Genomic DNA, 16,280 nt, shown 5'->3' with positions numbered 1-16,280 from the left:
GGAATGAGTTTAGCACAAACACTTTTCCTCACCAAGACGAGAGTCCACATTCAAGCTCGTGTCTCTGCGGCATCTAACAACTCGGCCGAACTCTTTAAAATCTTCAAGGAGCTGGCCAACCCTGCTGCAGTCTCTACCCCTCCTGTTGCCTCCCAGGCTCTTTGCATTGCCCTTGCCTCTCACTTCATTTCCAAAACCCAGGACATCCTGTCCACCCTCTCCACCCACACTCCTCCTCTTCCCTCTACATCTGTGCTTGCTGACCCTCCTTTAGCCACCCTCTCACCATCCTTCTCTTCCTTTCCTATTTTCTCCCCTGGCGAGGTCACTAGACAAGTCCGATCTATGAAAGCCTCTTCAAAACAGGTTCATTCCTGTTCCTCTAAAACCATCAAGGACCACATTGACACCCTCGCTCCGGCCCTTGCTGATTTTTGCAACTACTCCTTTGCCTCTGGATCCTTCCCCTCCCCTCTGAAGCACTCCTTTGTGCATCCTCTTCTCAAGAAACCCACAGCTGATCCTTGTCCAGCTAACTATCGCCCAATTTCCATTACTCCCTTTCTTGGCAAACTCCTGGAAAAGTTGGCCATCTCTCAGCTTAACCTTCATTCCAATTCTGTTGGCTACCTCCATGACCACCAGTCTGGCTTCAGAGCTGCCAGAAGCACAGAAACTGCTCTCCTAAACATCCGTGAAGATCTGCTCACCAACCTTGACTCTAACATTCCCTCTGTCTTCATCCTCCTTGATCTCTCTTCTGCCTTTGACACGGTCAACCATAGCGTCCTGCTCAACCGTCTCCGTGAAAACCTGGGTATCACTGATCAGGCTCTGGCCTGGCTGACCTCTTTCCTCTCAGATCGACCCTCCCAGGTCCAACTTGGGTCCTTCCTTTCATCTATCTTCCTCTCTACCTGTGGTGTTCCCCATGGGTCTAACCTCTCGCTCTGGCTTTTCAACCAATACCTGGCAACTCTCGCCCACTGCATTGCCATTTTCTGCTCAAATTTCCAGTGCTATGTTGATGACACTCAACTCATTTCCAGGCTGCCCTCAGCCACCTCCTCTCCCTCTCTGATCTCTGATTTCCTAACTGCCATTCAAGATTGGTGTGACTCCAATGATCTTTGTCTGAATTCCAGCAAGACGGAGATCCCCCTCATCGGCACACCTTCACCATCCTTTCCCCTCACTCTCTGGGCGGCCTCCTTTGGCCATCCTCCTACCCCCACCTGCGAGGCTAAGAACCTCGGGGTCATCTTTGACTCCACCCTTTCCTTCTCCGCCCACATCTCTGAGGTCTCTAAAAAGTCAAATTTTCCGACTGCACCTGCTCAGAGGTACTCTGCCTTTCCTCTCCTTCCCCCAGAAGCTCATGGTATCTCAAGCTCTGGTTCTCTCTAGCTTGGACTATTGTAACAGCCTCTTTCTAAATCTGCCTGCCTCCACTCTCCGCCCTCTGCAACTAATCCAGAACAGGACTGCGAGACTTGTCCTTGGCCTCAAGCCCTGGGATCGTATCTCTCCAGCGCTGAAATCTCTTCACTGGCTCCCAGTGGATGCAAAGATTAAATTCAAAACCCTCTGCATTGTCCTCAAGGCTTTCTGGGGCCTGGGTCCAAAATACCTTCAGCTATCCCTCCGCAAATACCTCCCCTCTCGAGCTCTTTGCTCCTCTACCTCCAACTCACTCAGGGTCAGTCGTTTTTCTAAGAAACGAGCTGGGGGTAGATCTCTGTCTTTGGCTGGGGCATCCCTTTGGAACAGCCTCCCTGCCACCCTAAAACTTGAGGAGAGCCATCTCTGGTTCCGGAAGCACCTCAAGACCTTCCTCTTTGCTTCTGCCTTCGCTCCACTCTCCCCTGCTCATCTGTTCTCTCTTGGCACTGTGCACCTGGCCACCCTCTGTCTTTTGGGCCCAGGTACCTGCTCATCCTGCCACCCTCCCGCACTGCCTACTGGCCACCCCTTGCACTGGGGTCTGTATCTGTACCCATACAGCCCCCCCTTTTTCTTCCTGCACTTATCGGACCTACCCTGTCTGCTGCCTTAAACCTAGCACTTGCAAATTGCTGGCTGCATTACCACTGTTTGTTGCCTTTATTATTTATTTATTGTTATTTATCTGTTTCTCCTCTGCTTTGAACTTTCCACCTCTCCCCCCTTCCATGCACTTTTCCCCCTCCCCCCTCTCCCATGCACTTGCGCGTTCTCAATGTCACTGGGCCTAGTAAGATCGCTGTTTTGTTCTCCCCTGTTCCCCTCCCTTGCCTTGTCGCGCTCTGAAACACTTGTGTACGAGCGCGATAGAAATAAAATATCAATCAATCAATCAATCATGCATAAACGCATTGAAAAAATGCATATTTGCACTATTATTGCCCTGTGACTATCTTTGTGCAACATTTCACTAGTGAAAACTTTGCCAGTGTATTGGAAGAATATATATTTGCACTGGGGTCATTATTGTCCTGTTGATTGACAATATTGTGCAAAATTGTACTATGGCAAACATTATCCTCGTACAACAATGCATTGGAATAATACATGTTTGCGCTGGGGACACAATTTCCCTACGGCTAATATTGTCCTAAAGTGAGCTTCCACCAGTGCAAAGTGCAAGTGTGACGGGGCCACAGAGCTCCGGAAAGGGATAGGCACCGTTCAGGAAGCTGTTATTTTAGTAGAAATGACCCCTATGGGTGAGGGCAGAATGTGGGACTGGCGGGGTCAAAGGACCATGCGTTGCATTGAAAAAGTGCTAATATGTATGTGCATGTTTAAGCACATTGCTTAGCGCTCATGTCAAAGTGAAGGACCTCTTGGCGCTGGTGAAACTGCAAAGGATAAGATGTCCAGGTATAATTAGTGAGGATGAAAGGCCTTCATTGGGAGGTGACAGAATGGTGGCGGTACACAGGGGAGGGAGGAGATTGGCCCCCAATAACGGATCAGGGTAGGGGGTGCTGGGGCTCTGAACCGGGATATCACTGCACTGCACCCACATCTCTTCCTTCTTAGTTTGGCCTATTAGGCGTTGCTATTGCATTAGAGTACAGATGGGGAGGAATGGCACATGAGGATGGACACACAGCTTGCAGGTGCTGTCTGGTTATTTGTTCAACCATTGACTGGCCATGCTATTCCCTATAGCCCCCTGTCCCCTGCCCAAAACACCCCCTCACGGGAGCCCTTTGATCTCACTTAACTCAATCCTTACCATCAAACGTTACATTAGAAGTGCCTGCCAGTGTTGCACTACTGGTGTAATAAAAACATGTCTTAACCAGGTCTGCCTTCAGCCACCCGATTTATAAGAACTCTCTGTGTCCTTCAATGAAGTCCTGTTAAAAACACGCATTGGCAAAGCCAACAGTTTTGCCTTATGTATAAGTACTAGGCATTTGTCAGGCACTTCTTTTAGATGTCCAGGGACTTGCACCATTTTGCACCTTAATACCACTGTGGTAGTTCCTCGCAAGTGCCATTACCATGCCTACACAAAAGCCCAAACTGTTGGCATTGCCAATGCTTGTTGATTTTGGAATTCTCACGAGGTTGTGGTGTGCAGGGTGTATTTCAGGCAGTAGGGCCTTTTTGATTCCTGTAGGCAGCTTGGGCACGGGCAGGTGTGGACTGGCCTACAAGGAACTGGGACTCTCAACCTTTGGCTGGGATGGACTGGCCTACAGGGAACTCTGGAGATTTCCTGGTGGGCCTCTACCCCTGGGCAGGGGTGGACTGGTTTACAGAGAACTCCAAAGATTTCCCAGTGGGCATCTACACAATGGGCAGGGTGGACTAGCCGACAGGGAACTCAAGAGATTTACTGATGGCCCTCTGACCCCTGGGCAGGGATGGACTGGCCTACAGGCAACTCTGGGGATTTCCTGGTGGGATTCTACACCATGGGCAGGGGTGGACTGGGCCACAGTGAACTCCAGGGATTTCCCATTAGGCCTCTACACCCTGTGTCTCTTTTATGTGGTTACCTATTTTATTTCTAAATGTTTTTATGGGAAAGGGGTTAGGCTTGCACAACATGTGTAATATGGGGCCACTTTGAACATTACTTTCTCGATAATGCGTCTAACACACAGCGGACACCTCATTCTAAATGGCTTTATTTTCAAAAGGGTGTTATTCGCCGTTAGTATAGATACGTATCGCTCAGACCCATTGCCGACCCTTAGATGTGTTAATGACTGCATCAAATGCATCATTTCTACAATGTGTTTAGAGCTCAGCAAGTGACATATTTTACGCATCAAATTATCCACCTAAGCTTTTTCCAAACATGCATGAGCTTCCTGTCGAGGATCATCTATTTTGTGCCCCGAGTAACATCTCATCTGTGAAAGTGTTGTTTTAAACATGTTTTCACAACAATGGCCGTAATACCTTTGATGGCCATAATATCGATCCAGCTCACAGCTGTTGTGGGCGTATCACCTCTAACGCTATCAATTTCCATTAGTGAAACACAGATTTTACACTAAATAGTTTTTCTGAAACCCCTGCATTTTCAATTTGGCTTGAACAGCAAACACAATAAATATTGATAGTTTCTGCTACAGCCTGGTTCTTCTCACCACTATCCACTTCATCATTTAAAGGCTGTAAACACAATATGCATCATTTTAATTTTGGCTACTTCTTGTGCCTTATAAAATATACAAGCCCACTTTAGAACATAACTACCGGATAGCAGGTCGTCCGCTACTTGGGGTGCTTTCCCTGCATTTTCTCTGCCGGGCCAATAGGGTGTGATCCAGCTCCGGTGTCAATCCGCATCCGCCTGTGATCCATAGATTCATATCCACTGTCTCCAGATCCTGCATGCCCCGTGGCTGGTTGCTCCATTATCACGTCATCGCCATTTCAGCTCGCCATTCCCATATTAGTAACTGTTACGGGCACATGTTCCTTAAGGTTTTGAATACAATCTCCGACAGCATCCCCCTTGCCGTGACAGTAAGAGCCGGCTTGCTGCCAATAGTGAGTTTAGCCACGTCATTGCAGAGTTCTCCGCTCTCATCATCCACCAACAGGTCCTGAACAATTTCCAGATCACCATTATCCATGAAACAATATGGTGTATAACTATCCTGGGAACCCCCGGGATTTCCCAGTGGTATTTTTCCCTCGTTGTGACTGAAGCTGTTCATAATAGCTGTTTCTGGAATAGTCCCTGAAAAGCTTGAAAAGCGGCGTGTTCTCCAGCCCATGGCAGAGCGGTATGTATCCGGGTCTTCCGATTCACCCCCTGGCCGCCGTCATAGCTTTAGGCCGACTCTTTCAATCAAATGTTATATTAACATTATATAAAGTTTATATAAATGGTAGAATTTCGATATGGAGACATTTTAATGTCTATAAATTCTTTGCGATATAAAAATGACTGATAATAATTTGATATCAAAAATTTATATCAGAAAAATATCTGGTATAAAAAAATAGCTGATGTAAGTGTTGAAAAATTATATCAAATCCATATAAAATCATGTCTTCGATCCCCCTCGAATTATATTCATACTCTCTGAAACACTTATCAAGTCGTGACGTCATTTAGCGCTTCTAGATTTATATTCATAAAACTCTTATCAGTGCGTGTGTCACTCAATCTGACGAGCTTTATATTCCATCTCTATCAAACTGACACACGCGCAGCACCACCCACTCCTGCGTAATCGCAGCGTGACCAACACCTCACATTTGCTGTTGCCGTCTAACTCCTCACAACTCACTTTTCCTTCGACCAAGCAACAGCGCACACGCGCTCTCCCATATTAAAATCATTTTGATATACATTTTATATCATTTTGATATCAAACTGTATCAAACTACACAAACACACTTTATATATAGGTTTATATAAAACGGACATCAAATCGATATAAAATTTGATATCAAAACATTTTGATATAACAAATTAATTGATATCAAATTCCATATCAAAAAGAAATCAAACCAATATCAACAGGGGGCGGGATAAGAACACCAAGCGGGCGTTCCCACATGCCAACAATGTTACTTTGAAAAAAGGGGCCCTTATAAGTACTATTCTTAAGAAACGTTCTGAACGTCTTGTCCAAAACAATGGCCTCTTGAATGACGGATGACGTGTAAATCGCTCCCACTTTAAATGCTGTGCCAGAAGGAAGAAAGTGATAAGCAGCACTCTTCCAGGACACTCGGGGTGCCGAGCAGGAACACTGTGCTCCTGCTCGGCACCCTCGTTGCCCTGCCAGCGGGACAGCTTTCTTGTTAGGCCCCCTCATTGTCAGCGAACAAGAAGAAAGGTGTCCCGCTCCCAAATGTCCCGGTCAGCCCCTGATGCACCCCTCCCACCCGCCCCCTCCACCCCCCAGCTCGCTACGCCATTGGGTGTGTGTTATCTTTAGGGGTCACCTCTTCAATGCCCAACTTCCAGGGTAAGGTGGCTTTGCATTCAACATAAGCCCCTTGTGGCATTGGGTCCAATGAGCAACAGCGCCTGCAGTGAGGGCAAGAAACTGCGAGCCCTGGTAAATGCCCAAAAGAATGCGAGTATTGCCGACATGCCAAGGATCACAACACACCAACCCGCAAGATCAAATCCTCGCATGGTTCAGCTGAAAGGTGGGGCAAGGGCAGGTCTGGTCCCAGCCGAGCCCGCCTCTTTGCCCAGGAGCCCCAGAGCGATTGCATAATCATGGCATGGGCAGCGCAGGGGGGCAGGGTGGCAGGGGGTGGGTGAGGTGTTTGTGCAGACGCTGGCCAGGGCATGTTCCGACCGAGACCCCGTTTCTATTCGTGTGTGCTCGTATTTTTAGACTGTGTCGGGTCGGTGCAGAGGGAGGCACCAGCAGCACACGAGGGAAGGGTGCGTATGCTTCCTCCAGTGGACACCCCAGCTGCAGCGCCCTCATGCCCAGTGGGGATGGGTGCCCACTGACCGCAGCACCTGTGGTATCGGCCTCCTTATTGTGGGCAAGCTTTGGGTTTCCGCCTTTCTTTTTTTAGGAAGTTGTAAACCGTTTTTTTTTTTTAATTAGGCATTATAAAACCTTTCACCGTCTTCACTATACATTAACATCATAATAATTCATTATCGATTAAGCAGACTTTTTATAACATCTAATTCCTGTTCCTAAAATCATCATAGAAAATGATTACAACATTAGTTCATCGCATTCCTTAAATACTTTTTCTGAAAATCGAATTACCGCGAAAGCAGGGACATTCTCTCTCCCGTCAATATAACTCTGCACCCCTGTTCTGGTGCCCTGCTACTGCGCTCGCAGATAACCCCCCCCCCACCACCACGCCCCCACATCTCCCCCCCCGCACAATCTGCACCTTTCATCTTTTACTCCGGGGTATTTCATGCAAATCACATTCCTTTCCTGGGTTACAGGTCCATTCCAAATCGCAAATACTGTGCACACGAGTAACTACTGGAATGTGCTCAAGTACCCCAGGGGGAACATTAAAAGGTCTACAATCAAAGCTGTAAGAATGAAACAGTGTATACTCCAACATCCCGTCCCAAATCATACTCCAATCCAGCTGCCGTAGTTTCCTTCTAGAAATGATTGCATTTTCTGCGGTTTCAGAGGTGCCCCGTTTCAATCAAACCTTCCTGCAGGCGCATTTCCCCTCAATCAAAGCCAAGGTGGTCTACACTGCAGGGCGTCTCTAACTAAACATGTCCGGTATAATGACTGCAGGCCTCATTACAACTATGGCGGTAAGGCAACAATGGCGCCGTTATCGCTACCGGCACCGTTGCTAACCTACCGCCATACTAAGGGTTCTGCACGCGGGTGCCCTTGCAGCCACCAGGTCTGACCTGGTGGCCGTACAGGCACCCGCGAGCAGCACATGATGGTAGCACCGGTACCGTTATTAACGGTACCGGTGCTACCAACCTCCACATTCCCATTGAGCTCTATGGGGCTCAAATGGGAATGGGGCTGTACCGGGCCCGGCACCCGCGAAAGGGCCATTACTGGGTCCGGCTGGGCTGGAATAGCCCGGTTATTGCCCATTCGTGGGTGCCAGACCCGGATGCGAGTTTGGAGGTAGCGTTGATGGTAAAACCGGCAAAGCTACCTCGATCCTCGTAATGAGACCCTGCGTCTTCGACCCGTCATCACTTCCAGGGACAGGAGACCTGACTCATGGCAGAACTCCACCAGGCAAAGCCAGAACTCTCCTCCAAAGCTAGCCCTACAGCACTGGCCAGGGGTAGGCTGGCCATGCAACAGAGGACTTAGATCACCAGATTAGGATAGCCGCCTCGTTTAGTTGGTAACATTCCATGACTGGGAGTAACGAGACACGTCCCTGGGCAGCCAGACTTATTTCCTTGGTTCTTCGGAGTTTCGCTCTCAGGGCATCGCCCGAACTAATGTTTAAATCTATGCCCAGGTTGGTAAAACTGGCTACGTTTTCTAGGATCTCTTTGATATGATATGATATGGTATTTGTAACGCGCCTATACACAAGTGTTTCAAGGCGCGACGAGGCAGGGAGGGAGGGAAACAAGGGGAAGACAGACAAACGATCCTACTAGGCCAGGTGTCATTCAGATCGCGCAAGTGCAGAGGTAAGGGGAAAAGGAGAAAGTGCAGGGGGAGGAGGTGGGGGGGAAAGTGCAGTACAAGGTAAGTAGCGTAAAAAACAAAATAATAATAAATAAAAAGGGCCAGCTGGTGGCAAGTGCGAGGTAAGTGCAGAGCAAGTGCTGGGAAGGGGGCTGTAGGGATAAAGTGACAGTCCCACAGTGCAGGGGGAGCCAGGGAGGCAGTGCAGGTGGAGAGTGGCTGGGCCCTGGACTGAGGTCGCTGAGAGTGGCCCAGTGGTCAGGAGTCAATTGTGGTGTACTGTGTCATGCATCCTGTGTCACATCAACAATGGCCATGGAGTGGTCAGGAGTCAAATGTGGTGTGCTATGTCATGCATCCTGTGTCACACCAACAGTGGCCATGGAGTGATCAGGAGTCAAATGTGGTGTGCTGTGTCATGCATCCTGTGTCGCACCAACAGTGGCCATGCAGTGGTCAGGAGTCAAATGTGGTGTGCTGTGGCATGCATCCTGTGTCACATAAACAATGCCCATGGAGTGGTGGTCAGGAGTCAAATGTGGTGTACAGTGTCATGCAACCTTTGTCACTGTATACTGTATACAATTTATGTTACCAACAACCTGTAATATGCAACCTGTAACCAAGTTCTAAGCATTCTTGTTATTCAGCTACCGAAGGGTTTTCGGGCGCCCTATAAATAAACAAATAAACAAACAAACAAACAAACATCAACAGTGGCATGGAGTGGCCAGGAGTAAAATGTGGTGTGCTCTGTCATGCAACCTGTGTCACATCAACAGTGGCCATGGAGTGGTCAGGAGTCAAATGCGGTGTGCTGTGTCATGCAAACTGTGTCACATCAACAATCGCCATGGAGTGGTGGTCAGGCGTCAAATCTGGTGTGCTGTGTCATGCAACCTGTATCACATCAACAGTGGCCATGTAGTGGTCAGGAGTCAAATTTGGTGTGCTGTGTCGTGCATCCTTTGTCACACCAACAGTGGCCATGGAGTGGTCAGGAGTCAAATGTGATGTGCTGTGTCATGCATCCTGTGTCACACCAACAGTGGCCATGGAGTGGTCAGGAGTCAAATGTGGTGTGCAGTGTCATGCAACCTTTGTCACATCAACAGTGGCATGGCGTGGCCAGGAGTAAAATGTGGTGTGCTGTCTCATGCAACCTGTGTCACATCAACAGTGGCCATGGAGTGGTCAGGAGTCAAATGTGGTGTGCTCTGTCATGCATACTGTGTCATATCAACAGTGGCCATGGAGTGGTCAGGAGTCAAATGTGGTGTGCAGTGTCATGCAACCTTTGTCACATCAACAGTGGAATGGCGTGGCCAGGAGTAAAATGTGGTGTGCTGTCTCATGCAACCTGTGTCACATCAGCAGTGGCCATGGAGTGGTGGTCAGGAGTCAAATGTGGTGTGCTGTGTCATGCAACCTGTGTCACATTAACAGTGGCCATGGAGTGGTCAGGAGTCAAATGTGGTGTGCTGTGTCATGCACCCTGTGTCATATCAACAGTGGCCATGGAGTGGTCAGGAGTCAAATGTGGTGTGCAGTGTCATGCAACCTGTGTCACATCAGCAGTGGCCATGGAGTGGTGGACAGGGGTCAAATGTGGTGTGCAGTGTCAAGCAACCTTTGTCACATCAACAGTGGAATGGCGTGGCCATGAGTCAAATGTGGTGTGCTGTGTCATGCAACCTGTGTCACATTAACAGTGGCCATGGAGTGGTCAGGAGTCAAATGTGGTGTGCTGTGTCATGCACCCTGTGTCACATCAACAGTGGCCATGGAGTGGTCAGGAGTCAAATGTGGTGTGCAGTGTCATGCAACTTTTGTCACATCAACAGTGGAATGGCATGGCCAGGAGTAAAATGTGGTGTGCTGTGTCATGCACCCTGTGTCACATCAACAGTGGCCATGGAGTGGTCAGGAGTCAAATGTGGTGTGCAGTGTCATGCAACCTGTGTCACATCAGCAGTGGCCATGGAGTGGTGGACAGGGGTCAAATGTGGTGTGCAGTGTCAAGCAACCTTTGTCACATCAACAGTGGAATGGCGTGGCCATGAGTCAAATGTGGTGTGCTGTGTCATGCAACCTGTGTCACATTAACAGTGGCCATGGAGTGGTCAGGAGTCAAATGTGGTGTGCTGTGTCATGCACCCTGTGTCACATCAACAGTGGCCATGGAGTGGTCAGGAGTCAAATGTGGTGTGCAGTGTCATGCAACTTTTGTCACATCAACAGTGGAATGGCATGGCCAGGAGTAAAATGTGGTGTGTTGTGTAATGCAACCTGTGTCACATTAACAGTGGCCATGGAGTGGTCAGGAGTCAAATGTGGTGTGCTGTGTCATGCACCCTGTGTCACATCAACAGTGGCCATGGAGTGGTCAGGAGTCAAATGTGGTGTGCAGTGTCATGCAACTTTTGTCACATCAACAGTGGAATGGCATGGCCAGGAGTAAAATGTGGTGTGTTGTGTAATGCAACCTGTGTCACATCAACAGTGGCCATGGAGTGGTCAGGAGTCAAATTTGGTGTGCTGTCTCATGCAACCTGTGTCACATCAACAAGGGCCACGGAGTGGTAGGAGTCAAATGTGGTGAGCTGTCTCATGCAACCTGTGTCACATCAGCAGTGGCCATGAAGTGGTGGTCAGGAGTCAAATTTGGTGTGCTGTGTCATGCATCCTCTGTCACACCAACAGTGGCCATGGAGTGGTCAGGAATCAAATTTGGTGTGCTGTGTCATGCATCCTGTGTCACATCAACAGTGGCCATGGAGTGGTCAGGAATCAAATTTGGTGTGCTGTGTCATGCAACCTTTGTCACATCAACAGTGGCATGGCGTGGCCAGGAGTAAAATGTGGTGTGCTGTCTCATGCAACCTGTGTCACATCAACAGTGGTGATGGAGTGGTCAGGAGTCAAATGTGGTGTGCAGTGTCATGCAACCTGTGTCACATCAACAGTGGCCATGGATTGGTCAGGAGTCAACTGTGGTGTACTGTGTCATGCATCCTGTGTCACATCAACAGTGGCCATGGAGTGGTCAGGAGTCAACTGTGGTGTACTGTGTCATGCATCCTGTGTCACATCAACAGTGGCCATGGAGTGGTCAGGAGTCAAATGTGGTGTGCAGTGTCATGCAACCTTTGTCAAATCAACAGTGGAATGGCGTGGCCAGGAGTAAAATGTGGTGTGCTGTGTCATGCAACCTGTGTCACATTAGCAGTGGCAATGGAGTGGTGGTCAGGAGTCAAATGTGGTGTGCTGTGTCATGCAATCTGTGTCACATCAGCAGTGGCCATGGAGTGGTCAGGAGTCAAATGTGGTGTGCTGTGTCATGCAACCTGTGTCACATCAGCAGGGGCCCTGGAGTGGTGGTCAGGGGTCAAATGTGGTGTGCAGTGTCATGCAACCTTTGTCACATCAACAGTGGAATGGCAAGGCCAGGCATAACATGTGGTGTGCTGTGTCATGCAAACTGTGTCACATCAGCAGTGGCCATGGAGTGGTCAGGAGTCAAATGTGGTGTGCTGTCTCATGCAACCTGTGTCACATCAACAGTGGCCATGGAGTGGTCAGGAGTCAAATGTGGTGTGCTGTGTCATGCAACCTGTGTCACATCAGCAGTGGCCATGGAGTGGTCAGGAGTCAAATGTGGTGTGCTGTGTCATGCCACCTGTGTCACATTAACAGTGGCCATGGAGTGGTGGTCAGGGGTCAAATGTGGTGTGCAGTGTCTTGCAACCTTTGTCACATCAACAGTGGAATGGCGTGGCCAGGCATAACATGTGGTGTGCTGTCTCATACAACCTGTGTCACATCAGCAGTGACCATGGAGTGGTGGTCAGGAGTCAAATGTGGTGTGCAGTGTCATTCATCCTGTGTCACACCAACAGTGGCCATGGAGTGGTCAGGAGTCAAATGTGGTGTGCTGTGTCATGCATCCTGTGTCACATCAACAGTGGCCATGGAGTGGTCAGGAGTCAAATCTGGTGTGCAGTGTCATGCATCCTGTGTCACATGAACAGTGGCCACGGAGTGGTGGTAGGAGTCACATGTGGTGTGCTGTGTCATGCATCCTGTGTCACACCAACAGTGGCCATGGAGTGGTGGTCAGGAGTCAAATGTGGTGTGTTGTGTCATGCAACCTGTGTCACATCAACAGTGGCCATGGAGTGGTCAGGAGTCAAATTTGGTGTGCTGTCTCATGCATCCTGTGTCACACCAACAGTGGCCATGGAGTGGTCAGGAGTCAAATGTGGTGTGCTGTGTCATGCAACCTGTGTCACATTAACAGTGGCCATGGAGTGGTCAGGAGTCAAATGTGGTGTGCTGTGTCATGCAACCTGTGTCACATCAGCAGTGGCCATGGAGTGGTCAGGAGTCAAATGTGGTGTGCTGTGTCATGCCACCTGTGTCACATTAACAGTGGCCATGGAGTGGTGGTCAGGGGTCAAATGTGGTGTGCAGTGTCTTGCAACCTTTGTCACATCAACAGTGGAATGGCGTGGCCAGGCATAACATGTGGTGTGCTGTCTCATACAACCTGTGTCACATCAGCAGTGACCATGGAGTGGTGGTCAGGAGTCAAATGTGGTGTGCAGTGTCATTCATCCTGTGTCACACCAACAGTGGCCATGGAGTGGTCAGGAGTCAAATGTGGTGTGCTGTGTCATGCATCCTGTGTCACATCAACAGTGGCCATGGAGTGGTCAGGAGTCAAATCTGGTGTGCAGTGTCATGCATCCTGTGTCACATCAACAGTGGCCACGGAGTGGTGGTAGGAGTCACATGTGGTGTGCTGTGTCATGCATCCTGTGTCACACCAACAGTGGCCATGGAGTGGTGGTCAGGAGTCAAATGTGGTGTGTTGTGTCATGCAACCTGTGTCACATCAACAGTGGCCATGGAGTGGTGGTCAGGAGTCAAATGTGGTGTGCTGTGTCTTTAATTCTGGGACATAGCAGCAATGATCAGCCGTGATCACTAAGCACTCCCGGAGTGAAGCGACGTGTGCCATGGCATGCATTCTTTGTCACCGCACAGCGGATACAGGCATGCAGGAGTAAAGTGTTGTGTGCCAGGCACTCGCTGCCGCGGCTGCAGTGGCCACAGAGCAGGAGCTGCAGTCTAGTCCAGGACTGAGGTTTGGTGTGCCGGAGTGCTACAGGTGTGATGGTGCGGTACACATGAGTGCTTCGCTGGGCACGATGAGTGATGAGTGAAAGTCTGCAGAATGCCTGGGATGGCGTGCCGCAGGGCCCGGGGGCGGCGGGGGCGAGGAATGCACGCACCTGGGGCCTGGGCGTGTGTGGCCCCTGCACCTCTGCCAGCCTGAGCATGCGGCAGCCCGCATGAGGACATATGTCAAAGCAGCAGCGTGCACTTATCGGAGGTCACGGGGTCATGCACCAGGAATGCCCACAGGGGAGGCTCACGATGCTCGAGGAGGGGGGCCTGCAAAGCCTTGGCCAGGAATGAGGAAGCGAGCGACCATGCACCGGCTTACTGCCCACTGCAGAGGCTTACCTGTCTGTGAGCCACGCGGCTGCCAACGTGTGCCCAGGAATAATCCTCAGCAGAGGAGTAGCCAGGAGTGGCTAGCACGTGGGGCCTGAAGCTACTGTAGTTGGGCGCACCCCAGTGACATTAACGTCTGTAAATGCCCACAATGCCCACACTGCGCTTCTGAGTGGGCATTTACAGATTGTGGGTGGGCTTTGCTGGCTCAGGCCCTACCCTAGGGTTGCAAGTCCCGCCCACTGCTGTGAGGAAGGCGTTTGACTTCCAAGAATGGAAGGAATGGCCTCCAGGTGTGCAGGCTTGGAAGGTTATCTGTCACTCGCTCTCCCACACAGTGAACCCAAGCCCGGGCTACCATCACTGGGGTCGGTGCTAGTTCAGAGGGATATCAGCGACATAGCGACTGGCCGCAAGTACACGGTTAAAGACACAGGCCCTCATTACGCGTTCGGCGGTGTGGCCAAAAACTGCGGTAATGCAGTGGGAACTGTGCTATGACTGCCTTACCGCACGGCCGAACTATGGGCTTGGTGGAATGGTAGATAACAAACTTCCAGCAGAATGCGGGAGGTCATTCCTGCAGGTTACCACCAAAAAAGGTCAAATCGGCAACATTACCACTAGCGAAATTACCACCGACGGTAGTTCCAGTGCAATCCCCATGGAGTCCTATGAACCCCATTAAATGGGGACTAATACCGCCTACTACCACTTGTAATCCGGCGGTAATTCCGTTGAAATCCCCATGGAGTCCTATGAACCCCATTAAATGGGGCCTAACACCACCTACTACCACTTGTAATCCGGCGGTAATTCCGTTGAAATCCCCATGGAGTCCCATGAACCCCATTAAATGGGGCCTAACACCGTCTACCATCACTTGTAATCCGGCGGTAATTCCGTCGAAATCCCCATGGAGTCCTATGAACCCCATTAAATGGGGACTGACACCACCTACTACCACTTGTAATCCGGTGCTAATTCCACCAGACCAAGTGGCGGCAACAGTAAATCCGTTTGGTGGTATTTCGGCAGAATTACCACCAAAATACTACAACCTTCTAATGATGCCCTCAGTTGTTTAATGTGTACTGACGGCGGGAGCGAGGATTTGAGAGCTGCACCTGGAGCCTCACCACGAAAACTTTGCTCTGGCACAAGTGCAATTGTGCACTGTGTTAGCACTAGGGCACAAATTGCACAAATGCAAAAAAAGGTGCTCTTTTAATGTATATTAGTACGAATAAGGAATGAGTTTAGCACAAACACTTTTCCTCACCAAGACGAGAGTCCACATTCAAGCTCGTGTCTCTGCGGCATCTAACAACTCGGCCGAACTCTTTAAAATCTTCAAGGAGCTGGCCAACCCTGCTGCAGTCTCTACCCCTCCTGTTGCCTCCCAGGCTCTTTGCATTGCCCTTGCCTCTCACTTCATTTCCAAAACCCAGGACATCCTGTCCACCCTCTCCACCCACACTCCTCCTCTTCCCTCTACATCTGTGCTTGCTGACCCTCCTTTAGCCACCCTCTCACCATCCTTCTCTTCCTTTCCTATTTTCTCCCCTGGCGAGGTCACTAGACAAGTCCGATCTATGAAAGCCTCTTCAAAACAGGTTCATTCCTGTTCCTCTAAAACCATCAAGGACCACATTGACACCCTCGCTCCGGCCCTTGCTGATTTTTGCAACTACTCCTTTGCCTCTGGATCCTTCCCCTCCCCTCTGAAGCACTCCTTTGTGCATCCTCTTCTCAAGAAACCCACAGCTGATCCTTGTCCAGCTAACTATCGCCCAATTTCCATTACTCCCTTTCTTGGCAAACTCCTGGAAAAGTTGGCCATCTCTCAGCTTAACCTTCATTCCAATTCTGTTGGCTACCTCCATGACCACCAGTCTGGCTTCAGAGCTGCCAGAAGCACAGAAACTGCTCTCCTAAACATCCGTGAAGATCTGCTCACCAACCTTGACTCTAACATTCCCTCTGTCTTCATCCTCCTTGATCTCTCTTCTGCCTTTGACACGGTCAACCATAGCGTCCTGCTCAACCGTCTCCGTGAAAACCTGGGTATCACTGATCAGGCTCTGGCCTGGCTGACCTCTTTCCTCTCAGATCGACCCTCCCAGGTCCAACTTGGGTCCTTCCTTTCATCTATCTTCCTCT

This window comes from Ambystoma mexicanum, chromosome 7q, assembly GCF_040938575.1.
Source record: "Ambystoma mexicanum isolate Mex_15411 chromosome 7q, UKY_AmexF1_1, whole genome shotgun sequence".
NCBI classification, from domain to species: domain Eukaryota; kingdom Metazoa; phylum Chordata; class Amphibia; order Caudata; family Ambystomatidae; genus Ambystoma; species Ambystoma mexicanum.
This window is presented reverse-complemented; position numbering follows the sequence as displayed.